Raw genomic sequence first — 21,014 nt, 5'->3', positions numbered from 1 at the left:
TGATTATCTACAGGGCAGGATATATACATTTGCAAGGAAATTTGACAACATCCACCGCCAACAGCTGTCCGCCACAAACATAACACAAGGATATCCGCATGTACTGAGCGAGTCAGAAATCAGCTCAGGGGGAGAGTCAGACCATGATGCAAGCGCAACAGCCACAAACCAACGGAAACAAGTACCCTCTCCGGCAGTGGAATTTGCTTTTTTACGCATGCAACGGCTACAGAGCCTAAGGCCAAGAACACAAAGACAGGACCAGACAACAAACAAGCCTAACCCTCCCAGAGCCGAAGGAGGAAAAACAGATGGTGGGGGAGACATGGCCCAAAGAACCAAAACCACATACATACGGAACAGGAGGAGATAAGTCCCGAAGTACCAACAAAAAACACAGTGATAAATCTTTCTAACATGGATTTGACACCTGAGGATTTAAAGACTTTGGAGCTAGGACTATAGCTTTGCAAAGAAGCAAATTTTAATTACACAGGGACCAGAATAGATCTCTACCATTTCACTAGGAAACTCAAACTTAACAAATATTTTGAGACCCAGAAGGTGAAATCTACGGATCCACAAAGTATTCCGATAACCCCAACTGCAACAACCGCACTAATAAGTGGAGAAGTGTGGCTCAGGGGTTAGAGGCAGCAGACCTGGAGCTTGAGTTCGGCCCGGGACCAAGGTTCAATTCCCCGCCTCGGCGGGTCTTGGGCTCAAAAATTCCACGGACTTGTTAATTCTCGCTCGGTGCCTTCTCGACTCACGGGTTCACACTCTGCGACTCTGGGCAATAGCTTGCTTAATCTCCACAACGGCCCCTCGCGGTGGGATGCCTGGCTTTCACCTTGTGGATACCCTGCCAGGGTATCTCACAGGGGAATACCAGGACGGGTTCCCTAAGGAAGCGCTGAGATGCCCCAGGGTAAGTCGTGCGCTATATAAGTCTCATTCATTTCATTTCATTTCATTTCATAAATGTAGCAGATTTGGACTTCCTGAGAGACATGACGGAAGTAGAATTAGATCTGGCAGAAGGGGAACTCAGCAACACACAAGCAGGAGCACATGCCAACCTGTCGATCTATGCCTCAGAACAAACACCTTTTAAACCAAAATCAGTCTTTTACCCACCCATGCCCAAAGATAACATTGATGTATTTGCAGAGAGAGTGACAAATGATCTTAAAGTCCTAGCACTGGAGAGCAGTATACCCTTCAACAAAGGCTCCCATGACTACAGATTCAAATATGGAAAAGTAATGGACAAAATAAAAGAACAAAAATACATTGTCATCCGCTGTGCAGACAAAGGAGGCAACATAGTCCTATGACCGGTAGAGATGTACAACCAAGAAGTCATGAAACAACTCCAAGATAGACAATGTTATATACGAATCAACAGTACCAACATTGCCAACACTAAAGAGAGATTCCATGCAAGTTTATATGACTGGAGAACAAAGGGCCTTATCACCAAACCAGAATTCACTTTCCTTAAAAATGACTATCCGATTACACCACAACTGTACCTGATACCCAAAGTACATAAAGACATAATATGCCCACCCAGACCAATAATTTCGGCAATTGGGAGCCTACTGGAAAACCCGAGCAAGTACATAGACGATACACGAGTATCAAACACAGAGATGGACTGAATGCCATGAAACATTACCTAAGCAGTAGAGACATCACTCTGCATCAACACACGATGATGCTACTACAGATGGCAGAATGGTGCCTTGAAAACAATACCTTCACATATGACAAATTACTTTACCAACAAACACAAGGGACGGCCATGGGTACTTGCTTCGCCCCTAGCTATGCGAATTTGCATATGGGGTGGTGGGAGGAGCAAGTACTCATGGTCCAACTTAACCACATATACTGCAACAACATTGCACTCTACAAAAGATACATAGATGACATCTTCATGGTGTGGAGGGGAACAGAGGAAAGTGTTCAAGAGTTTGTAAAAGCAATCAATGAAAACAGCCTCAACTTAAAATTCACCTGTTCCACGAGCACAGACAGCATTGTATTCTTGGATCTAGAGGTCTTCCAAAGTAGGGGTAAAATAGAATCCAGAACACACAGGAAGGAAACAGCAGGTGTTACCATATTACACGCCACCAGCTTCCACCCTAAAAGTCTAAAAGAGAGCATACCATATGCGGAATGCCTCAGAATGAAAAGAAACTCCAGCCTAGAATCAGATTTAAAAACCAACGCCAAGAGTCTCTTTTGAAGACTAAAAGAAAGAGGCTACCACAAACAAACACTAGGAAAGGCACGAGAGAAAAGCAAAAAACTAAGTAGACAAGAACTATTAAGCAACAAACCTAAAACAACCAGGGAACACCAATCCGCCGCAACATTCATACCTAGACTAATAACAGGATTCAACAAACACCACAACCACGTGCGCAAAATCCTGTACAAACACTGGCCTCTTATTAGATCAGACCCCACAATAGGACCAAGATGCGCCAAACTGCCTCAACTCACTTTCAGAAAATCAATATCCATGAGGCAAGAAATAGTCAACTATGCACCAACAGTGACCAAACCCAAATCATGGCTAAACGCACAGACAGGTTTTTACAGGTATTCAAAGTGCAAGGCATGCAAACACGGAGTAAACACCAAGAAGGTAGTTTTCCCTTTCAGACAGACACCATACACCATCAATGAACATTACACTTGCAATACTGATTTTGCAGTGTATGTTCTCAGTTGTACCCGAAATAAATTGTACGTGGGGCGTACCATCCACCCGGTACACATCAGGATCCTCCAACATTTGAGGGCGATCAGTAACGATGATCCAGCCTACCCGTTTGCAAGACACATAAATACACAACATAGTGGCAGGATAGAGGAGCTCACGTATTTTGTAATTGACAGCGTGGCTCCAAATCCTAGAGGAGGCAACAGGCTGAGGAATTTGAGGAGATTAGAATCAAAGTATATCATACAGCTGAATAGCAAAATACCCAATGGACACAACGCTGACGAAGCGCTTAGTGCACATCTGTGATTCAAACCTCGTTAAGACAAGAGCAACATATAAACCTCCTCGTGCAATCAAGAGTACCCGTTCAGCTGTACACATCTAGCTTCACCATCATTAATTTTAACCCACATAAAACACGGAACCACTTGTAAAAAACAGCACACACCCACTTCACGTAAAGAACGACAAAGTCAAAAGACAGGCCAACAGATCATCCACGAACACCACTCTTTCTCTCATGAACAGATCTCCCAGTGTCCCCACTATAGACAATAGTAAACATGAAGTAAGGGACAGACACAATCACACCTAGCATAGTATAGGGAACAGCAACCGAGCTGGCTACAACATATGTTAAACGGTGTTCAGGATTTTAGGCAGGCCCACTTGGGCCCTATCCAACACCTCAAATGTGGAATCATCATCAATCTCAATATACTTTTTAGTCTGCACTAAGCGGTAATGCACAACCCAGGTTAAAGGCTACACATGGCTTTAACGTGGACAAAGTCAGGGAAAGTATCCGAGAATCGAGAACTTTAGCGAAACTCAGACACATTGTTTTAATATAATTAGACATCGCTAAAGGTTTCCACTATTGTAAATCCGCACACCCTAACCTTAGTAACAATACAAACCACCACACAGATGTGAACCCGAACACCACAAAAAATAATTGCATCTCCCAAGTACCGCAAAGGCTACGGCGTACAACATGACCTCAGCACCAGATAATACAAGTGGACACTTAGAGTTTAAACACACGGAAATAAACCGGCAAATAAAGCGCAGCAATTCAGGCAGAAAAGGGACGCTAGCAGCGCTTTAACAAGCCGTACTCACTGAGTCAATGCAGCACGCAGCGGCAATGAAAGACACGAACATGCCAGGTCCTTACAGAGTGCTCATGCGCAGGAAGCACTTATACCTGCCAGAACACCTCTTTCATGTCCATCTGAGCACGTACTCAGAAACACACATGCAAACACATACACAAGACAAAAACACAGAGAATGAAGGTGAATTCTCTAACAAAAGGCCATACATTGAAGGTACCATTTACACACCTTGTAAATAATGATTTAGAAAAATATGGGTTTTAAAAAAAGTTGACATGACTAATGTAAAATGTTTTCTTTGAGAATCTTTGAACCTTCTATATCTATGCAAATGTCACATGTCATACTGTTGTTCGCCTCACATGCAATGGGTTTCAATGTATTACTACATATAAAGTGCACAATTCTGGTGACATCAGATGTAGTGAAAAAGGCGGACGTGTCCGCCCAAACGCGTCTGGTTGTTTCTTGTAATAAATTACCTTTGATTAAGAAACCCACGGAGTTGGTGCCTGTTTGCTTTGGAACGGATGAATCAGGATTGGATCCATATATATATATATATATATATATATATATATATATATATATATATATATATATATATATATATATATATATACATACATACATATATATATATATATATATATATATATATACATACATATATATATATATATATATATATATATATATATATATATATATATATATATATATATATATATATATATATATATATATATATATATATATATATATATATATATATAAACACCATCTCACTCCAACAAAGAAGAAGGCACGTACACGAAGATGTAAGGTATGGCTTTCCTTAATATCTCAGGTCTCACTCGACCCCATGGCGAGAGATACGCATTTCGGCTTTCATAGAAGCCTTTGTCAATCTAATTGGCGCCCTGCACCTGTGCGCATAAATATCCCTTCCCCCCCCTTATAGGCACTAATGGACATGGAGGACATACTCCTATGTTTTAAACATGCATTATTGTAAACTTTCGTCAATATGAATAACCACTCCTGACATAATATGTAGGATGTACCTGGTTTAAGAAACAAAAATAGCATGGTAAAAATAAAACCACTAATGCAGTAAATTGCAAATCATTGTAATATGATACAACACCAGTCTATGTTGACGCGTAAATGAACACACTGCATGTTATAACGAGCCCCCAAAATAAAATACTAGTCCTTCGGGGGGACATCCCTCACATTCAAAACTTGGCGCCAATCTCCCTGAAGAATAAAGCCCTTCATATGCAATACAATGAAATGCAAGTATTAAAATATTAAAATATTAGAAACTGTGCTGAAATTGTCCCAAACATGATGACGTGGAGACCTCCTCAGGCCCATGATATTAACTCTATTCAAAATAGGGCCAACAGTTAATGCCCTGTAAGTTAAAACTGTGGAAATGGTTCTTGATGTGTGCCCCGATACGATCGCTGCGATGTGACACACGTGTGTCCAATTCTGACTGTAGTGCCTGCCTCCCGGTGAACGTTCTCTTTCCCCAAGGGGACTACTACTCCCATATTGCCTCATAATGCCATCATTCAAGTCACAAATTCATGGCCAAATAACTTCTGCATCTTAGACTGCATATTATCGGGACCAGTAAATAAAAATAAGAGCAATAGTCGAAGTCTCTTGATAAGTTGCCATTTATCTCTATATGTCTGGTAACAATATATATATATATTCAACAAAAGAGAGCTTGGAAGCCATTTCGAAGTTCCCAAAGATTTATTTCATCACATAACCGTGGCAGCGTGCAAAATGCAAATCATTTTCTGGTTTCTGCTTGGTCTCAAGCCTTGCTCACAGGTCAAAACACGTTAGAATAATAACCACGTGTTTTATGCAGGCTGCAATGTGCCCTGTGTGAGAAGTTGGCCCGATATGCAGTGTTCACTATTCTAGTGACCACTATGCATCGGTCCAAACGACCCTTATGGTGATTGGTTGTAAGTCAACCTTAAACCAGCTATCCTAGTAGCGTGGATACGAGCAGTCTTCGGGCTAAACCCTAGAGGGCGTGTTAAGCCAGCTGTTATACCATCACATACCCCTTGAACACCAAGTGAAAGGACACCACACAAGTGTTATGAAAATAAACAGTATATTTATTAGAATCACAACAGCCCTGTACTCTTTATGAGGACAGGGTACTAAGCACAGAACAAAACTCTTAGGAAAATACTACAAGTGCACAATCAATACAAATGCCCGAGGGCACGGAAAGTTTAGTGGTCTCAGGCGGCCCCGATAAGGCAAGTCGGAAGCGAGGGACTCAGGACCCTTAAGTAAGGAGGCTATGCGGTCACCGAAATGCCGGAGTTACCTAGCCACACGGGCTGCGGCTGCACAAGTCTTACAGGCGTCTGGGTCTTCGCTGACGAGCCAGGAGCCGGAAGGAAGGAGTTGCTGGCCGGCGACCAGTGAAGAATAGTTCGTAGAGATCCAAGCCTGGATCAGAGATCAATGATACCTGAAAGCAGAGGGGACCAAGTTCGTACTACTAGCCAGTAGTCAGAGGGTACCAGGAAGGCACCGGATGGCCGTCACCTCGACTAGGTGAGTGGGCGACGCTAGGCTCTGCAATCTCACGGACCAGGAGGCGTTGTCGGCGACCAGGATGGAGGTGTGAGCTGTCCCACGAAGGTTGATGCTGTCGGCGTCGCTGGGCCCAGGATTGGGGCAACAAGCCTTGGCAGATTTCAGGGCCACGTGGTGGGCCTAAAATGGCGTCTTGAGTGGACCGGGAGGGTCCGGGGTGCTCCTCTCGTAAAAGGGAGCAAAGGCCGGTCTGGAGCAACCAGACCAGCAGCGTTGGTTGTCGGATGTCGTCAGGAAGGTCACAAGCAAGCGGCTAGTGATCGGACAACGGGCTGAGCGGCGAGCAGAAGGGCCCCACGCAGATCGTGGAGATGCTGGGAGGCTGCACTTCGGTGCTGGAGCTGCTCAGGGTCGGGGCTTCTCGGACCCCAGAGCACTCACCAGAGGATTCCTTCGGTGGTCGTGCTGGATTAAGAAAGCGTGCAGGTTTTGAGGATGGCCGGTCCCTCGAGGTCTCGTCGCACCCACAGATCTCAGCTGAGCTGACGATGTGGGTAGAGGTCAGAGGTGCCAGGGAAGCCGGTTCTCGACGAGCTGGGTCGTCGGATTCCTGAGGAAGGACTTGCAGCAAACCGCAGAGTTCTTAGATGGTGCCTGCGGATGCAGGGTGACTACTCCTTAGCCACAAGGGAGAAATCTTGAGAAGAGTCTCGAATGTCCTTTCGTAGAAAGTAGTTCTTGATTCAAAGATGATCTAATTTGGAAGGGTCCCCGCTCCAGCCTTTATCCTAAAGAAAGGGGTGGGTACATGACTAGGTCCTGCCCTAGGGGTGGGACCAGGAAGGGGGGTAGTTACACCCCTCTCCCCTGCCGGACTTTCCCCAGGTCAGGGGCTGCGCGACCCTGGAACTGGTTCTAGCCGGCAGATGCGTAGTGAGCACCAGGGTGCCACTCCGCAGTCACCTTCTTGCAAAGCCCTACCTACTCAGAATACACAAACCCTGTCTGGGATGGTGCGAACACCGCCCCTGACAGGAAACCCTTTGTCCAAGCTCTCCTCGCTGGAAGGACTCCCAGCATCAGGAGGTCAGACTCGTGTCTGTGGTGGCAGCGTCCATTTTGTGGAGCTGAGGCTTCAGTTAACTTTAACCGGGGTTCACAGTTACGTACATGTCGTGTCCCTCTCGAAGGGCGGAATGCTAGCCTCGTCGCCAGAATTGGTGAGGGGGCAGCATCCCGATTCGTATGACACCTTACTCGACATGTCTTGATAACGCGATACCGAAGTTACCGACATGATATGCGTTATCATGGAACAGCCATTGGGTCTTGGTTCCGCAAGCTGCAACCGGGCTCGGCTCGTGTCAGAGCCCAATTCACACGGTTTCATGCACTCTGCCTTCAGGATTGTCAAGGCCTGCCATAGGAGTGACTGATAGGAACTCGGGTGTCCATTTTAAGATTAGATATAGGGATACTATACCTAAAGCAACGGGCAAGTACGCCACGTTGCCCCAGCTGCCGTGCAGCCAGTTGTGTCAGATTTAGATGGCCAGCCAGGGGTGGCATAATACATGCTTCAGCCCTTGGTAGGCCCTGGGTACACCGATGCCCTGAGTTACAGGGTCTGACAGGGTGGCCCAGTTCCAATTGGGTAATGCACCTAGGGTACATGGAATCCATTTTACAGAGAGAGCAGTAGGCCTGGGGTCCTGATTGGCAGGGTCCCAGGCCAACTATGTCGTAAACCAGTTAAAACACAGGGCAAAAAGTTGGGGGCCACCATAGTCAGGAGGTACCTTCCTACACCCTGTAGTTTTAAAACACTACACCTCCCAGCATCCACACGATTCACTACATGTACACAGTGAATACACAATCCAGGTGAAATACCTTCAAAGCATTGTGAAACATAATTCTTTGTGCACTGTGTCATGTTTCAATTAAAAGCAAAGGGATCCATATCAAAAGGCAGCAGTAACATATATATAAGATAAGATATATCAATATATTGCCTACTGGCAGTCACCAGTAGATAATTCTAGTTAGGACCTAGCCTCCATAGGAATAGCGTTTTTTATTTTGCTAATACCTTTGGTGCCTTCTAATGGATCTTCACAAAATTTTCAAAACTAGTTTGTCACTCACTTCAGCTGCTGTTTGAACAATGTTGAGGTGATTCTACTGACTACTGTGCAAACCGTTGAACGGAATTTCACCAAATTTGGCAGAAACCCAGAAAACCATTCACACATCCACTCACACAGCCATAAAGCCACTCACACAGCCATACAGCCCCTCACACACTCACTCAAACACCTATACAGACACTGATATATTCACTCAGAGAACCAGTCTCTCACCTACTCACAGACCCAAACAAGCACTTACACACCCACCCATTTGAAGACCCCAATTGAAAAAAATATACAACCACTCACAGATCGACAAAGCCACTCACATACCCATTCACACACTCACGGACCCACAAAACCTCAACCGCACCCACTCTGAAACCTACGCCGTTGCTCACACACCCAATCAGACCCACACACACACACCCATGCCGCCTCTCAAAGACCCACTCACAGACCAACAAAATCAGATGCACCCCCTCCCTGGACATCTGCAAGAAGACGCTCAAGATACAGGCTTTTCGACTGATAGGGAGCAGGTCCCCTCCCCTCCCCCGGGCCTTGAGACCCTCACGGGTGAGTAGCGCGCTTACAGTTCCCCTGATTGATTGATTGTATATCTCCATGTCCTAGAATGGCTAGTACACCACTGAAGACATTGAATGGGGGCAGTACTAAATATGTAGGGTAGGTGGACACCACATTTAAACTTTGTTTGGAGGATGAGATGTCCCCACTAGGAAAGATATATTGTTAAAAGGGGTTCAAAGACAACCAGTAACCAAAGACCCTTTTATGTTGCCCGGCGGTGTCGCCTCTATGACCCACCAATATTAATCAATGAAGAAGCAGGCGCTGGAGACTGGAAGGCAGGAAACGAGGATTTTATTCTCTCCGGAGGAGAACACATCAATTCAGACAGCAAGTATCGTCACGAGGTGCTCTAACCACATCTCTGAGGCCTGGCCTCTTATACTAGGGTTTATGACCTTTATTACACGTAACACATTCTCGCAACACTTTGATATTTGAAAGAACATCCTCGGAATCTCCCCTTCAGGCCTGTTCCCACATACATTTACAGTTGAATTCCCCACCCCGGTCACAACAGGTGATGAGTGTCGCGCAGCAGGGCATTCCGCCGATTCACGGAATGCGTGGGGTTGATCGGATCTCATAGGGTGGGGGCTTTGATCGGCTCGAGGGTCTTTTGATGGGGAGGGGAAGCTTCCTACTGTACGGGGTAATAAACAGTATCCGCAGGGCCAGGTGGCGGCCTGGGAACAAGGAAGACAAACGAGGACACAGGAAAAAGGGGGTTTGCATCAAAAGGGTCTGAGACCATGAAAGGAATGAAGGGAGGTGTCGCGCTGGGAACAGGATGGGATTCTGTGGCGGAGCTGCGCTGAAGAGGGGTTTATGACCCAAGGCATGAGAGAGCGGGGGTTGTCAGCGTGCGGGGGATGCTTGCGAGGTTAGGAGAGAGAGAGAGAGAGACGCGCTGGCTATCAGCGAGGGGCAGGGAGGCCATGGTGCTCAAAATGGCTGCCGCTTATGCGCAAAGCATGTGGGAGTGGGAATGACCGGTGCGTGGGGGTCTTTCGTGAGGGTGATTCTGATCGTAACGGCTAAAATATGGCGGATGTACATGACGAAAAGTGTGGCATCGGAAAAAGGCAAGATGGCGTAGATAATGTTCACCAAACTGTATTAATTTTCCACAGTCCTCCCTTTAACATTTCCAAGACATCTTGCTGGCCTATTTCCTATCTATACCTATTGCAGCGGTCATAAGTAAGGGAGAGGGGACTTAGGCAAAAGAACTGTACATAAACATCACATTATAAACATTACATTGAAAAAATCTCGTCATCTAGTAGGTGGGCTCATCGTTAAGTTGGTTGCAGAAAAAGTCATCGTAATGCAATATCAGACTAGAATTATGTAGCGAGGGCGTTGGGTACAGATCATAGATACTTATAGTCATTCGGAATAGGAACTGGTAAGTTATCATATAAGTAAGTCCTTTTTGTACTCGGCGGGAGCATAGTCAGTCCAATGGTGATTGGGAGAGAAATGAGATATAATAAAAAATAAAAATCAGAGTTCTCAGTGTCTTTGTCGTCGTCTGTTGGCACTGTTAAGCACCTGGATTACAATTCGTTCTGTCAACAGGAATGTTCATGTGGATTGAGTCGTTGGAGGTCTGCGGGCAGGGGTACATTTTGTTTTGTTTCGCCAGACCTCATAGGAGAAATGCGTTACGGTTTTGGAGCAGGCGCATTTTCTTCCGTAACCCAGAGCATAGTTATTAGGAGGCAGAAAAAGGATTGTGATGAAAAGTGCAATTGTCTTTGAGTTGTGGGGTCTGTTTGTTTCTTGAGTCTCTGTGGTGGGTATTTCCTGTTGCTTCCATCATCATCGAGGCGTTCAGCAGCGGGTAGAACCACATACTTCGTTCATCTTCTCTTTAGGGGCGACCCTTGGTGGAGTTCTAGGTCACCGTTCTGAGATTAACATAGTTCGTGGTCTACTTAGTCGGAGCTCCCTCCCTTTTGATGCAGGGAATACCCTTTTCTGGATAGCTCAGTAGGGTTTGGAGGAACTTGGAAGTTCAGGTGGGAAGGTGTGTGTGTGAACAGTCCTTATGGTAGGCCGGAGGAGGAGGGGATGGAGCAGGGCCAAGTCGGGAACAGATCAGGGGGACGGAGAATTTGAGACAGGCGGGTCCATAACCAGGTTCAGAGAGCGGGGACTTTTTTGGCACACGTCGATCATAGAGCAGGGGCTTCAGGTCAGCCCTTTCCTTAGCTTTGTCTGAAACAGTGCCTCATCCTGCGACTCCTTACTGCTGTGGTCTCGCCTTGGCCTCCGTCGCTGGGGTTCCACGATCCGCGGTCAGGCCGCGTGCTCCCACATCCGGTCTCTTTCTCCTCCGACAGTGGTACCCTTAAATGAGTTCGAAAAGACAGTCTTTAGAGATTTTGCAGAAGAAGGTAATTACATAAACCTATTTCTCTCCCAACACCAAGCAACTGGGGTAAACATCCGCTACATTGAGATTTGCAACCAACGTATAAACAATTGATGATGGGTTTGCTGGGTTTCCTACAACTTCCCTTTGTGGCTAATTCTTTGGCGTTTTGTTGGTTATTACATTCATTTGTCGTGGTACGAGGTCTGGTACCCATTTATTGCATTCGTCTATTACAGTAGATGTCAGTTCTTCTGGTAGAGACCCATTTCCCTAGTACGAGTCTTGCAAGGCTAGGCCGGTCTTCAGGGCTTTGTATCTTATGGAAAAGTGCAACGTGCTATTCACCATAGTCTGATAGGCATCCTTCTGAGGGATGAACATAGGCTAAACGACTCTCCATTACATCAATGCGTCCTATCTTTTAGCTAAACGTCCTATTTTCAACAAGGTTTACTGCAACAAGTTATTTTAGTTATCTAATTCTAACTTTGCACACATCTTTCTAACTTTCTATATAGTTTCTCGCAACCTGGCTACTACAAAAACTCGGGGGGGCTTGCGATAATTATTAAACTTATCCTTGGGGTGGGTGGGATCTTATGGAAAACAATTAGGAACACAGCGAATTAGAGCAAGGGGCGTTTTTCAGATTCTCGTTCAGGGCAGCTGATACCGAACTGGGGGCATTTTGGGAAGACGGGGGTGTCTCGATCATTTCTTACTGCTTGGGGTATGGAGACAATTTGGAATGGGGAAGGTCGCATTACCACAGACACATTTTTTTTTTTTATAGAAGCCACTGACAAATAGTTCCCTGACTGTGGGTCAAATTTAGGGGACCTTAGTCGTCTTACCTGTCCCTTTCCTTTTGGCCAATTTAATTTTCATCCATATTTAGCAGAAAAGGAGAGGTAGTAACGTGGTATCGATACAATTTTATTTAGGACGAATTTGTGCAAATACTTGTGGTATTTGGGGCCAATCAGGAGGTGCACCAGGTTCGCCAATTAGGTGCCAGTCACTAGGAAGAGGGAAAGTGTGGAGGGGTGAAAGAGAGAGAGAGAGAGAGAGAGAGAGAGAGAGAGAGAGAGAGAGAGAGAGAGAGAGAGAGAGAGAGTAACAATAGGCCAAATAGTACACGTGTGGCATGGAGAATGACCGTGTATTGTTTGGGCTATTCAGTGCGTTACCCAGCGTTAGACGTTTCGGGTCTGTGTTAGGATGTAGAAAGCATGCAGTTTTGGGACGGGAGAGCATTAGGTCAGGTACAAAAAGGTCGCACATTGGGTAGGGCGTCTTTTTGTGTCGTCTTGCAGCGTTAGTCCGCTTTCATGCATCGGGCGTGACGCGGCTCCAGATCCCTTACGATACCCTAATCGGGACTCCAATGTAACCTGCAGAGGGAAAAAAGGAGGAAAAGGGAGGGGGAACAACATTCGAGCACATCAAATGTACGGGCACGAAAGTCCTTTACTTACCACATACTCGTACTTATCTCCTCGGGATATAATCCCTAGGTTCTTGGTTTCTGAAGTCAAGGGGGCGGGCAGTGTGATAGGTGGTTCATGGGGGGGTTCGAGGGTGGCACTATGGATCGTGTGTAGGGAAACGCTAAAAAGAGGAATCAGAGGTGCCTAGCGCGAGGTACCTAGTTTTGTAGATGTATCTGGCCATCGGGATCCTTAAATCATTCCCGAAGCTGTGATGTTCTAAGGCATATCAGTTCTTCGGTCAACCCTGTCCCTTAGTACCTTCGACCACCATACCTTTATAACGTTCTATCAATCACACCGTTTTACTTTACCCATTCTCAGAAGTCGAGGTCCTTCTTCATACGTTAGTTCCTGAGCTTAGTCGCATATTTTGGAGGCAGCGTATCATACCTTTGATTCGATCATCAATCCCCGGCCGAACAACCATTTTTCAGATAACCTTAAAAAAAAGAGCAGAACGGTTGCGCACAGAGAAAGCCCTCCCACCAATTCCCACATTTACAAAAGTATGTGATGCCTATTCATAGTTTGGAAAACCTTTATTTGCATAATCGTTCAGTACGTAAAATGCGAGAGTGCAATCATATTTTGGCCGGACATGTCGACGATGGAAGCACATACAGTAGGGGGGTTATTTTGCGGCACAAGAACATGTTAAAAAGGCCTAATTAATTATTTGCAAGTAACTAAAAACGTTTTATTGCGTGATGAGGGATCAGGGGCATTTCAGTTCATAAATGGAAACACAGTCAAGCTCATTGTAATCACATTTCCTAGATGTGTACCGTGGGCGTGCATCATAAGCGACGTTATGTACCAGTTACAATAAATATCAAAATAAATCGTTCATTGAAATCAACATTTTTACGGGACCCCTTTCAAATGTTCGTCAAGTGAACCCTCCTCCCTTTTTCATCAAGTGCGCAAAGGTTCGTATATAAATCTTAGTACATCAAATTTCATTAGCCAAGGAACACCACGAGGCATCCGTTAGTTCTTATTGATACCGGCGCCATTTTGGGCAAGGCCGGTTTAGTCCGGAAGTAGCATCAGGGGCAAAAATGTCTCCGATGATTGGCGGTTGGACCAGGGTCCCTTTCGGTAGTTCAAAAAAAACTGTGCTAACAGAGGGGCTGGTGGTGTGGACCGTCAATCAAGAGAGGGAGGGAAGTAGAGTCTTTCTTACCAGGTCATGTTGATGTTCAGCCGGAACTTACTCGAGTTCGTTAGCCCATAATGTTCCTGGGTGGTTCAGACGGAAGCTGATGCAGACACGAGAGCACCGCTATCTTGTTGCTGTGCCGTGGTTATTTCATTTGTGATCAATGCAGCTGTTCCCCACCGGAGGCCTGAAGGGGCTGAGGGCTCTTGGGACTTTGGTAGAATCTTCAAAGTCGAGGGGATGTTTGTCGATGGTGGGGGCTTGTGCCCAGGTGGGCAAGTGCCCGAGTTGCAATTTCGGACAAAGTTACTCCAGCGGCCTAGACCCGCCTTCCGAGGGCCTCAGACGCCATTTTGAGACCCTGCGGCAGCCGCCCTTCGTCGTATCTATCAGGAGTGGAAGAAACTTCTTGTGGTGATGAAAGACAGAACATCATGCTGTTGGAGCAGGACATTTTGGTTCGGGGTGCCAGGGTGCAGCAGTGGAGCCTTCATCTGGGGAGGTGAGGGAGGCTCGTCTGTGCCGCCTCCCTCTCCCGGCGCATCCCACGCCGTCCCTTTGAATCAGGGGTGCACATGATGACCACCTTACACCCCTGATTCCGACTCTTGGGGGACCATTGTACGTCCGGTGCTGTTCAAGTATGCCCGTCGGACATTGTATGTCCTGTGCTGCGGAAATATATGTGCGTCGGACATTGTATGTCCTGTGCTGCGCAAATATATGTGCGTCGGACATTGTAAGTTCTGTGCTGCGCAAGTATATGGCCGTCGCCCGGCTGGAGGACATCGGCGCCGGGCCAGGGCAGGGAAGCCTCCTACCTGCGGAGGCGGGAGAGGCTCGTCCGCGTCGCCTCTCCCTCCCTGCCCACCCTGCATCCGTTCGACGGAGGAATTCGTGATGGCCGGACCAGGAGATACGAGGGAGGGGGTCATTTGCATCCGTCCCCTCCCTACTCGTGTCCCGGGGGACGCCATCCCTGGAAGGGTAGTATGGGAAGACCATTTCATTGCCTGCTTTGTGGAGCCTCCGATACCTTCTCGCCGGTGATCTCTTTTGGTCCATGGCTACTGGCAGGCCCCGCCCCACACGTGCTATGTGTTTCGGGTGGGCGGGACCATCGAACTGTTACATTTCGAGGACTTCCGGAGTGAGCGTAATATGTTTTGTATTTCTCCTATTAGTACAGTTTGCTTTAGAGAGTGTTCTACTAGTTATTCTATTTACCGTTGGTTGTGTGTTTTCTTTACCGTAATTAAATCCTAAGTTATATAACAGATGTTTTGGCTTCCTTGAGTCCTTTCTCTAACGGGGGTTGTTTACACTGGCCTGTAATTGTTTTTGTTTTTCAGAGTGGGGGAGCAACAGAGAGCAATCAGTCCCAGAACTCTAACATGTCGTTAAAATTGGTCTGACGAAATCTGTGCCATCGAGCATAATCAAACGGGGTGGTTCTATCTGTCCTGTCTGCACTAGTCTGATTGGTTTTTATCTCGCGCCTTTTCCCTTTCTGTCGGCCTGTTCTTTCTGTCGACCCTCCGTTCTTACCTATGCTCTGCAGAGTCGGGCATTGGGCTTTCCAGTGCCCGAGACATCTACAGAAAGCACATTGGTTTTGTTTTAAATCTGTTCGTCCTGTGCATAGTGTCGGGGGATTACTTTCGGGTCGTTGTGTCCCGGGGTTGACCTGTCGGCACATCCCTTTACACCGTTCCCTTTTCATGTCTACTCCTCGGAACTGTGCCATCGCTGGCCCTTCCCTTTGCCTACTAGACGTTTGGAGGGTTGTCCGTCGTGTCCCTTCACCTTTTCTGAATTCGTCGCCTTCCCTTCGTCGTGTGGCTTCTTTGCGCCACATACCGAGACTATCGAGCATAATAGGTGTTGTTTCATTCCTACGAAGGGCTATTTCTACCGTTTCTATTTTGTCAAGATCGAAGGATCCTCTCAGTGGCCACTGACTTTCTCGATCCCTTTTCGTATATTTATGCCACAGCTCACTATAGGCTATAGCGATCAATCCATGCTTCATGAACATGTCCTTATTAGGGGTGCCTTCCAGCGGAGCCGGATGGTTCATCTCTAATAAGCGGTCGGGGCTAAACAGGCTACTAACCAGTGGGGAGAAGACAGGCATGACGGATCACAATGGGATAATAGTCAGCACTACCTATCTTATCACTGCGTGCAAAGACTAGACAGAATATTTCTATTCTACGTTGTTTGCAGGCAGTGAATACCTCATGAACCAATCTTGAGCAATCAATGTTAGGTCAAAAAATAAAAAATCAATATGGTCAATGGGGAGAATAAGTAGGCTCGCAAAGGTTCGCGTCACCTACCCTTTCACTATCTGCAAAGAGGGGACCTATTCTTCCCTGTTTGCAGACAGAGAATCTCCAGAAAACAATCTATAACAGTTAATCAATGGGGGAGGGGCAATTGTTCAGTGGGGGAGAAAGATAGGTCCAACGGGTGCGTACCTATCCTTCACTGTTTATAAAGGGAGAGCCTGTTGTTTCTCCGTTTGCAGACAGCGAATCTCCAAATAAATTAACAAAAAGTAATACTAGTATTTTCTCATCAATTATCAATCACTTTCAATTATCAATCACTTTCAACTATCAATCACTTTCGCAATTCGTCGTGTTTACACGACCTTACCCGGACCGCATGGACAGTTTCTTGTCTTCCGAATCCAGCGCCCGATCGTCCTCTTCTCTTCGTACTTCTTGTGGCACTCCTGATGGTTCCCAGTCAGGACCGCAGATCACTCGAGAGAGGTCTGTTCGGAACCAGTGAAGTTCGGATGATCGGCTGTCAGACGAGGGTCTATCGGACAGGGTACCTTCCGATCGTTGCAGTCGTTCACTCTGTCGTCAGGACCTCTCCCACTGGATCCACGAGTCGCTGATGGGCCCCACGTTTGGGACGCCAATTGTTAAAAGGGGTTCAAAGACAACCAGTAACCAAAGACCCTTTTATGTTGCCCGGCGGTGTCGCCTCTATGACCCACCAATATTAATCAATGAAGAAGCAGGCGCTGGAGACTGGAAGGCAGGAAACGAGGATTTTATTCTCTCCGGAGGAGAACACATCAATTCAGACAGCAAGTATCGTCACGAGGTGCTCTAACCACATCTCTGAGGCCTGGCCTCTTATACTAGGGTTTATGACCTTTATTACACGTAACACATTCTCGCAACACTTTGATATTTGAAAGAACATCCTCGGAATCTCCCCTTCAGGCCTGTTCCCACATACATTTACAGTTGAATTCCCCACCCCGGTCACAACAGGTGATGAGTGTCGCGCAGCAGGGCATTCCGCCGATTCACGGAATGCGTGGGGTTGATCGGATCTCATAGGGTGGGGGCTTTGATCGGCTCGAGGGTCTTTTGATGGGGAGGGGAAGCTTCCTACTGTACGGGGTAATAAACAGTATCCGCAGGGCCAGGTGGCGGCCTGGGAACAAGGAAGACAAACGGGGACACAGGAAAAAGGGGGTTTGCATCAAAAGGGTCTGAGACCATGAAAGGAATGAAGGGAGGTGTCGCGCTGGGAACAGGATGGGATTCTGTGGCGGAGCTGCGCTGAAGAGGGGTTTATGACCCAAGGCATGAGAGAGCGGGGGTTGTCAGCGTGCGGGGGATGCTTGCGAGGTTAGGAGAGAGAGAGAGAGAGACGCGCTGGCTATCAGCGAGGGGCAGGGAGGCCATGGTGCTCAAAATGGCTGCCGCTTATGCGCAAAGCATGTGGGAGTGGGAATGACCGGTGCGTGGGGGTCTTTCGTGAGGGTGATTCTGATCGTAACGGCTAAAATATGGCGGATGTACATGAAGAAAAGTGTGGCATCGGAAAAAGGCAAGATGGCGTAGATAATGTTCACCAAACTGTATTAATTTTCCACAGTGGGTGAACTTAATGAGGCTCTTATGAATGAACAAAGATGCCCAGAGGACACATAGAATCCTACAAGAAGAAGATATGGGATCAGAAATATCCTATGAAGGATCAGAGGAGGCATTAGATGTCATCACTGAACATATAAATAGAATGCCCCTTCTTGAGGATGGTAACAGGGAACAGTCGCAGTATGCTGGTGAGGAAGAAGAAAGCAATAAGTCAGGACAAGATAAGCTTTACAAAGAGGGCAACAGGAACTGAGAAGAAAAGCATTCCACGGTGCCCATGCACGCCCATATAGGAGAAAAGGAACATTTGGTATAGCAGGAAATATTACACTGTGGAAAGATCTGGCACATGCATTCCCTATGAGTACTGGCAATGATTTGACGCCCTATGAAATAGTAGCCCAACATGAGAAATGGTTGGCATAATGTTGTCCCTTTTACTGACAACCTAGCATGTTGGGCAGAAGGATTAACATCACAGATGACACCATGGCTGCTAAAGGGTTCATTTGAACCCAGGGACATGGCAAATACAGAAAAGTGCTTTTCTCAGGGCATAGGGGATCCTTACTGGGACTATCCCTATATGCAAGACATATTATATAAATGCAGAGATATGCTCTTAAGTATGACTCTTGTCATCCTACTGGCCATAGGTCTACAGTCCTGACACAATTGCCCTTGAGATTTATATGCCTGGAGCGCCTCAGTATATACCATGACCCCAGAAGGACAAAGACAATCTTAAAAAACAGTAGCCACAGCTTGCTGAAGGGGCTGGGAAATGGCCTGCGCCTTTAGAAAAACAAACTGCAGTCATTACTCTTGCATTAGGGGACATTAAAAGCTTACTAAGATTTCCTTATAGAAGACGAGACACTAAGGCAGGAGTAAAGGATGTGACATTCACCAATCCAAAATGTGATGGGGCACCATTTAACCGAGTGGGGGAAATGTTTGGAAACAATTGAGAAAAATGTATCCAGAGTTGGGACGTGAGTGGACAGAATGCAGTACTGTTTTATCACATGGTTAAAAGGGGTCTACCTGCTGAAGTGCTTGACAAACTAGATAACATAGTGGCCTTAGATGCCAAACCATGGCAGGGATACAGGCACACATAATACATTTCTGTAAGAAGAGACAAGCAAATGAAAAAAGTGAAAAAGTTAAACTAGAGAAAGCAGCAGCCAAATTAATCCAGCAGAAGTTGGCCAAGAAAACAGAATTGCCACTGTCACCGCTCAGCTAGCTGCAATGTCCCTGAGTATGCCCTCTCTTGGTACCCAAATGCTGCCCAACCAGTATGCCCAGAGAAGCAATCACACGAATAATGGAAGAAGAGGGCATTGAAGGTTTGGGGGAAATAGAGTAAACACATTTTATTGGAAAGACATTTCACTATTGCAAGATGCTAGGACATTTCATTATAGATTGCAGGTTCAAAAAGGAAGATAAACTTAACAACCAGACAAGGGCGACATATGGCCAACAAAGGGCACTACCTGCCAGGATTCCAGAGGTGATATATCTCCTGCAGCCCTAAGGCCAATTGCAGCTTCAACCATAGATACAGAGTAGTCATGTGTGTCCAGTCTTATCGGTGACCTACAAGCCAGACGAGGAGTGCACCGTGACGGTATCCATAAATGACAAGAAGTACACCTTTCTCAAACACACTGGCACCACTAGGTCCTGTATCTTTGAGAGGCGGCTCCTATTGTCAAATTGTCAAATTCATCAATGGACATACACAGGTTCTCCGGGGCCGTGTTGAGGATTCTTGTCACAAATCCTGTGGAGATAGAATAGGGGTGAGGTATTTTAACAGCTGTCTCCTACTCTCCCCAAATGCCCCAGCTACCTTGCTAGGATGTGATCTAATGGCAAAGTTAAACATGACTATTCACTTTGAAGAGGATGAATCTATGATATATTCAACATCAGGAGTATCTTGTACACACATTTTTACTGTGGTTGCACACCTTTTAGGCTGTGACCAGGTTAGTGCTAGACCCACAGGCCTTTTAGCTTTCAATAGAGTAGTTTACACTATCAGAGCAGATACATCAGTATTGACAGGGAAATTAGTTGAATTACCTAAGATTTTTCTCTTCCGACGACAGGGCCCCTATTCTGAAGCATTAGACAAATAATTTATTCTGGAAATTGAGGCTCTTGCATTGTCTCTCGCCTATGGGACACTGATGGCAAGTGGCCATATCTGTGCAATGTGGGCATGTGTCATCTTTCATAATCCCACCATGCAGGTGGGAGACATATCATATGACCAGTTTTTTTGTTGATGACCCCAGAACAGAGATTATTTGCCAAGACAGGATACCTTTATGCATGACACTGGAGATGAGGCCAGCAGTACCAAGAAATTTCTCCAACCCTATCAAAGACAATGACCTTGCGCAGGTACCCTCTAATTTCTGAACAAAAAGCCCCCATGATGTAGTCCTCATTCACACATCAGTACCATTTAGACTAACCCTGAAGGAAGTAGCAATACTACCAAGAGTGAGACTATGCCCTCAATCTAAATAAAATGAGGACCGCATTGCATCTGTTATGTGGGCACTGGTGGAGCAGGGAGTTATATACCCAGGTGTATCCCATTGCAACACTCCAATTTACCCTGTCAAGAAGGCCAAGGGCAAGACCTGTACCCCCTTAATGACATAGTGGTATCAGAATTCCTTGTAGTACCTGACTCTTTTGTCATCTTCTCCAGTGTACCCCAAGATGCTAAATACTTTTCAGTCATGGACTTATAGAATGCATTCTTTAGCACTCCCCTCCATCCAGACAACCACAATTTGACTGCATTTTTATATTGCGGTTCTCAGTACCTCCATTCCTGAATACCTC

The 21,014-nt window shown here is 46.2% G+C and overlaps 1 protein-coding gene and 1 pseudogene across 1 annotated transcript in view; both read left to right on the top strand.

Moving 5' to 3' along the window:
- The window catches only part of LOC147693352 (transient receptor potential cation channel subfamily M member 2-like), a 3,804,886-nt gene that overhangs the window by 11,110 nt on the left and 3,772,762 nt on the right, over positions 1–21,014 (top strand). The gene's annotated exons all lie outside the window — the stretch shown is intronic.
- LOC147693356 (uncharacterized) lies at positions 18,163–19,914 on the top strand (annotated as a pseudogene).

This window comes from Lissotriton vulgaris, chromosome 8 (genome assembly GCF_964263255.1).
Source record: "Lissotriton vulgaris chromosome 8, aLisVul1.2, whole genome shotgun sequence".
Classification (NCBI taxonomy): domain Eukaryota; kingdom Metazoa; phylum Chordata; class Amphibia; order Caudata; family Salamandridae; genus Lissotriton; species Lissotriton vulgaris.
The sequence above is the reverse complement of the archived record's forward strand: the minus strand, read 5'-3'. Positions and strand labels throughout refer to the sequence as shown.